This window comes from Pseudophryne corroboree, chromosome 8 (genome assembly GCF_028390025.1).
Source record: "Pseudophryne corroboree isolate aPseCor3 chromosome 8, aPseCor3.hap2, whole genome shotgun sequence".
NCBI classification, from domain to species: domain Eukaryota; kingdom Metazoa; phylum Chordata; class Amphibia; order Anura; family Myobatrachidae; genus Pseudophryne; species Pseudophryne corroboree.
Window position 1 is genome coordinate 138,016,268 of NC_086451.1, and position 7,094 is coordinate 138,023,361.

Sequence of the window (7,094 nt, forward strand, 5' to 3'; positions counted from 1 at the left end):
ACTGTGACAAAGTTTTGAGTCGGGACACCAATAATGGAGGAAGAAGTAATTTGTTTGACGGTAATGACACGTAGCCGAGTCGAGACATAAAACTAACTTCGGAGAAAAGAGAAAGATGCCAATCCATCCTCCAGAAGCATATATTTTATGAAACTCAGACCTAATATAGCCAATTAGTCAAATTGCAATGATGGAATCAGTGTAGCTATAGCTTTTAAAGATAGCTCCGGAGATGGCAATGTAGTATCTTCACTAGAGGATATATATTTGCGCCGTACTTGGCTTGTGGTATATACTGCTTTACATGTATTGTTTGGGGAGGGATTCACTGTCGTGGGCTACCATAACAAATCTGGAATACTAACTGGTAACACCAAAGCTCTTTAAATAATCACCCATGGTTTCAGGAAATTGAAACCAATCTTTAATCTGGCTCAATAAACTAGCATAATGATCTGATTCAAAGTCTGGAAAGGCAATAGTACTCATAGCAATCTTGGGTCTAGAATGCCTCCAAATGTATTTAATAGGTATTTGGTTAAATTTATTAAAGATAGGTTTAGGAAGAGGTCTAGGATTAGTACGGTATAGGTACATCAGCTTGGGTAAGAGCACCATTTTAGCAGCTGCTACATGCCCCAACCAGGATACTTCCTGCAGCATCCACTCAGTTCCTCAAAAGCTTTCAGTAAGGGTCTAAAATTAGTCTATTAAATCACAGTCCTTAGTTAAGTTAACACCTAAGCACTTGAGAGATTTAAGTTGCCAAGCATATCTACAGTTTTCTTTTAATTCCCGTAATAATGCCCCATGTATATTAAAAGGGAGGGCCTCAGTCTTGAGGCGCATACACACAGTGAGAGTATGCCCAATTTTGACTATACAATTTCCCTTGAACTCCCCCAGAGCCCAGAAGTACTGATTTTGACTTCTGTACTTTTTTATTTTGATTATGTACGATTTTGACGAAGTGCCAATCTTGACTATACTTTGTACTAGATAGTATACTATATAGTCAAGATTGACTTGCCTGCACAGTCTATCCAGCCTTCCGATACCAACCACACAGGAGCGTGCATTGGGTTCTCAGAAAAGCTAACACCTTGCGATTTGCACTAACTTTCCTTGTGATTTTGACTAGTCAAAAAATCGAAAGGAGACATCTCACCATGTGTACACACCTTTAGAGGTATTCAGTTTATAGTAAGATGCCTCTGAGTACTGCTTCAGAACAGAGTGCAAATGGTGAAGTGAAATCTCAGGATTCAGTAAACAGAAGAGAATGTCATCTGCAAAAAGTCTGATTTTATGAGAAGTATTTCCAATAATAGGGCCATGGATATAATCTAATTCTCTCAGCTAGGGGCTCAATTGCCAACGCAAATATAAGAGGCAATAAAGGACATCCTTGTCATATACCATTTGTAATACCAAACCCCGGGGAAAGGCATCCATTGACATAAACGCTAGCAGATGAAGAAGAGTCCAATATTTGACCTTGAAATAGAGCGCAAGAATAGAGTCCAATATTTGACCTTGAAAGCCAAAACAAGGTAATGTGGCCTGTAAAAATCCCCAATGCAGTCTGTCAAATGCTTTCTCAGCCTCAAGAGACACAACTAATAGAGGAGATTTGCGAGTTTCACAGTACTCTATAACATTAATAACCCTACGCGTATTATCTAAAGCCTGCCTATCACAAACCCCACCTCGTGTGGCTTTACAGAAGTGGGTAAAAAATAGGATTTTGGTACTTACCAGATAAATCCTTTTCTTTGAATCCACAGGGGGCACTAGAGTACTCTTGGGATATGGGCGGGGCGTTAGCAGGGATAGGCATATTTAAATTAGTAACCCTCCACCCCCTCCATACTCCCAAGGTACCTCCTTGCTTTTTACTGAGCCGAATAGGAGCAAAAGAGAGGATGAACAATGGAGAATTACATATAACATTATAACTTAACGGACAACTATAAAGTTGACACAACAATAGATAACAATCACCTTAATATTTGAACAAGTCGGTGAGAATGTGTTACCATTAGATCTACTGAACTTACCACAAGCCAGGTGAAACTGCTCTGGGTGGGTGTCCAGTGCCCCCTGTGGATACAAAGAAAAGGATTTATCTGGTAAGTACCAAAATCCTATTTTCTTTTTCATCCACTAGGGTTCACTGGAGTACTCTTGGGATGTACCAAAGTTTCCCCCTTTGGCGGGAGAGCAGGTTGGCACCTGTGACACTAGACGGCCAAAGTTAGATGCTGATGCCACAAACGTATCAAACTTGTAAAAGCGCACAAATGACCATGTAGCTGCGTGGCAAAGTTGCGTCGTAGATGCTCCACGAATGTGTGGAATGTGCTGAAACGGATGCATGCGGTTACAGACTAGCATGAAAGTATGCTTGACATCCAGGTTAATCCATCTAGCTAAGGTCTGTTTGGAAGCTGGCCACCCTATATTGACTGCATCATAGAGAACAAACAATGTTTCTGCTGCGGGGTACACTGGGCTCCACAGGGAATGACATTGGGGTGTAGAGTAGGATCTTGAGCCGAGGTACCAACAGGCTAAAATCTTTGACTGTTCCCAGAATGAAAAAATATATATGGATGAGGGCTGCGCTATAACCTTCTGTGTAAAAAGCAGCTATGGAGAAGTGGGCTTCCACTAGCCCTATCAAATCTATGAAAAAGTGGTAACTCCCAGCACTGTTACACAAAGGATAGTATAGCAAATGATATAAAAAAGGTTATAAATGTTATTATTCTTAAGAATATAAGAGTCTATAAATGTCTAATTTCAATATCCAACGGAAAAAGATGAATTTGCAGGCAATATACTATATGTGAAGTATGATTAATAAAAAATCAGTATGAATAAAATATTCCTAAGAGGGTCAATGCACATTAGAATCTGATATGTGTATAAAGGGGGTGTATTTACCATATGCAATATAGGTTAGTTCCTAATACCGGTATACATACATAAAAGACACTGGACAAACATATAAAAACAAGTAATCTTGTTGCCTAAGTAGAGACGCACATGCGGTTTATTCTACTAAGCTAATACGTAGGTGCTTGATAATAAGAACTCCTGTGCGGTACTGTATCCAGAAACAATGTTTCTATGTGTCCAATCCTTGATACAAGGTAACAGTCTTTCCAGCAAAGTCTTTAAGCAGTAACAAGGCAGTAGTAGTTGATGTGGATAAATTCCAAAAGTCACTCCCTTTATACTAGTGATGACCGGGTTCGGTTCCTCGGAATACGAACCCCCCCGAACTTCACCCTTTTTACACGGGTCCGAGGCATACTCGGATTCTCCCGTATGGCTCGGTTAACCCGAGCGCCCCCGAACGTCATCATCCCGCTGTCGGATTCTCGCGAGATTCGGATTCTATATAAGGAGCCGCGCGTCGCCGCCATTTTTCACTCGTGCATTGGAAATGATAGTGAGAGGACGTGGCTGGTGTCCTCTCACTTTGTTTCAGGGGGCTGCAGTGCAAATATCTTTATTCTGGGGACCAGCAGTATTATAGGAGGAGTACAGTGCAGAGTTTTGCTGACCAGTGACCACCAGTATTATACGTTGTCTGCCTGAAAAACGCTCCATATCTGTGCTCAGTGTGCTGCATATATCTGTGCTCACACTGCTTTATTGTAGGGACTGGGGACCAGCAGTATTATATAGGAGGAGTACAGTGCAGAGTTTTGCTGACCAGTGACCACCAGTATACGTTGTCTGCCTGAAAAACGCTCCATATCTGTGCTCAGTGTGCTGCATATATCTGTGCTCACACTGCTTTATTGTGGGGACTGGGGACCAGCAGTATTATATAGGAGGAGTACAGTGCAGAGTTTTGCTGACCAGTGACCACCAGTATTATACGTTCTCTGCCTGAAAAACGCTCCATATCTGTGCTCAGTGTGCTGCATATATCTGTGCTCACACTGCTTTATTGTGGGGACTGAGGACCAGCAGTATTATATAGGAGGAGTACAGTGCAGAGTTTTGCTGACCAGTGACCACCAGTATTATACGTTCTCTGCCTGAAAAACGCTCCATATCTGTGCTCAGTGTGCTGCATATATCTGTGCGCACACTGCTTTATTGTGGGGACTGGGGACCAGCAGTATTATATAGGAGGAGTACAGTGCAGAGTTTTGCTGATGAGTGACCACCAGTATTATACGTTCTCTGCCTGCAAAACACTCCATATCTGTGCTCAGTGTGCTGCATATATCTGTGCTCACACTGCTTTATTGTGGGGACTGGGGACCAGCAGTATTATATAGGAGGAGTACAGTGCAGAGTTTTGCTGACCAGTGACCACCAGTATTATACGTTCTCTGCCTGAAAAACGCTCCATATCTGTGCTGCATTGTAGTATATAGTAGGAGTACAGTGCATAATTTTGCTGACCACCAGTATATAATATATAGGAGTACGGTACAGAAGGCCACTTCTCTACCTACCTCTGTGTCGTCAAGTATACTATCCATCCATACCTGTGGTGCATTTCAGTTTTGTACAGTTTGCTGACCACCAGTATATAATATATAGCAGTACGGTACAGTAGGCCACTGCTATACCTACCTCTGTGTCGTCAAGTATACTATCCATCCATACCTGTGGTGCATTTCAGTTTTGCACAGTTTGCTGACCACCAGTATATAATATATAGCAGTACGGTACAGTAGGCCACTGCTCTACCTACCTCTGTGTCGTCAAGTATACTATCCATCCATACCTGTGGTGCATTTCAGTTTTGCACAGTTTGCTGACCACCAGTATATAATATATAGCAGTACGGTACAGTAGGCCACTGCTCTACCTACCTCTGTGTCGTCAAGTATACTATCCATCCATACCTGTGGTGCATTTCAGTTTTGCACAGTTTGCTGACCACCAGTATATAATATATAGCAGTACGGTACAGTAGGCCACTGCTCTACCTACCTCTGTGTCGTCAAGTATACTATCCATCCATACCTGTGGTGCATTTCAGTTTTGCACAGTTTGCTGACCACCAGTATATAATATATAGCAGTACGGTACAGTAGGCCACTGCTCTACCTACCTCTGTGTCGTCAAGTATACTATCCATCCATACCTGTGGTGCATTTCAGTTTTGCACAGTTTGCTGACCACCAGTATATAATATATAGCAGTACGGTACAGTAGGCCACTGCTCTACCTACCTCTGTGTCGTCAAGTATACTATCCATCCATACCTGTGGTGCATTTCAGTTTTGCACAGTTTGCTGACCACCAGTATATAATATATAGCAGTACGGTACAGTAGGCCACTGCTCTACCTACCTCTGTGTCGTCAAGTATACTATCCATCCATACCTGTGGTGCATTTTAGTTGTGCGCAGTATATATAGTAGTAGGCCATTGCTATTGATACTGGCATATAATTCCACACATTAAAAAATGGAGAACAAAAATGTGGAGGGTAAAATAGGGAAAGATCAAGATCCACTTCCACCTCTTGTTGAAGCTGGTGCCACTAGTCATGGCCGAGACGTTGAAATGCCATCAACGTCGTCTGCCAAGGCCCATGCCCAATGTCATAGTAGAGAGCATGTAAAATCCCAAAAACAAAAGTTCAGTAAAATGACCCAAAAATCAAAATTAAAAGCGTCTGAGGAGAAGCGTAAACTTGCCAATATGCCATTTACGACACGGAGTGGCAAGGAACGGCTGAGGCCCTGGCCTATGTTCATGGCTAGTGGTTCAGCTTCACATGAGGATGGAAGCACTCATCCTCTCGCTAAAAAAATGAAAAGACTTAAGCTGGCAAAAGCACAGCAAAGAACTGTGCGTTCTTCTAAATCACAAATCCCCAAGGAGAGTCCAATTGTGTCGGCTGCGATGCCTGACCTTCCCAACACTGGACGGGAAGAGGTGGCGCCTTCCACCATTTGCACGCCCCCTGCAAGTGCTTGAAGGAGCACCCGCAGTCCAGTTCCTGATAGTCAAATTGAAGATGTCACTGTTGAAGTACACCAGGATGAGGATATGGGTGTTGCTGGCGCTGAGGAGGAAATTGACAAGGAGGATTCTGATGGTGAGGTGGTTTGTTTAAGTCAGGCACCCGGGGAGACACCTGTTGTCCGTGGGACGAATATGGCCATTGACATGCCTGGTCAAATTACAAAAAAAAATCACCTCTTCGATGTGGAATTATTTTAACACAAATGCGGACAACAGGTGTCAAGCCGTGTGTTGCCTTTGTCAAGCTGTAATAAGTAGGGGTAAGGACGTTAACCACCTCGGAACATCCTCCCTTATACGTCACCTGCAGCGCATTCATCATAAGTCAGTGACAAGTTCAAAAACTTTGGATGACAGCGGAAGCAGTCCACTGACCACTAAATCCCTTCCTCTTGTAACCAAGCTCCTGCAAACCACACCACCAACTCTCTCAGTGTCAATTTCCTCCTTACACAGGAAAGCCAATAGTCCTGCAGGCCATATCACTGGCAAGTCTGACGAGTCCTCTCCTGCCTGGGATTCCTCCGATGCATCCTTGAGTGTAATGCCTACTGCTGCTGGCGCTGCTGTTGTTGCTGCTGGGAGTCGATCGTCATCCCAGAGGGGAAGTCGGAAGACCACTTGTACTACTTCCAGTAAGCAATTGACTGTCCAACAGTCCTTTGCGAGGAAGATGAAATATCACAGCAGTCATCCTGCTGCAAAGCGGATAACTCAGGCCTTGGCAGCCTGGGCGGTGAGAAACGTGTTTCCGTTATCCACCGTTAATTCACAGGCAACTACAGACTTGATTGAGGTACTGTGTCCCCGGTACCAAATACCATCTAGGTTCCATTTCTCTAGGCAGGTGATACCGAAAATGTACACAGACCTCAGAAAAAGAGTCACCAGTGTCCTAAAAAATGCAGTTGTACCCAATGTCCACTTAACCACGGACATGTGGACAAGTGGAGCAGGGCAGACTCAGGACTATATGACTGTGACAGCCCACTGGGTAGATGTATTGCCTCCCGCAGCAAGAACAGCAGCGGCGGCACCAGTAGCAGCATCTCGCAAACGCCAACTCGTTCCTAGGCAGGCTA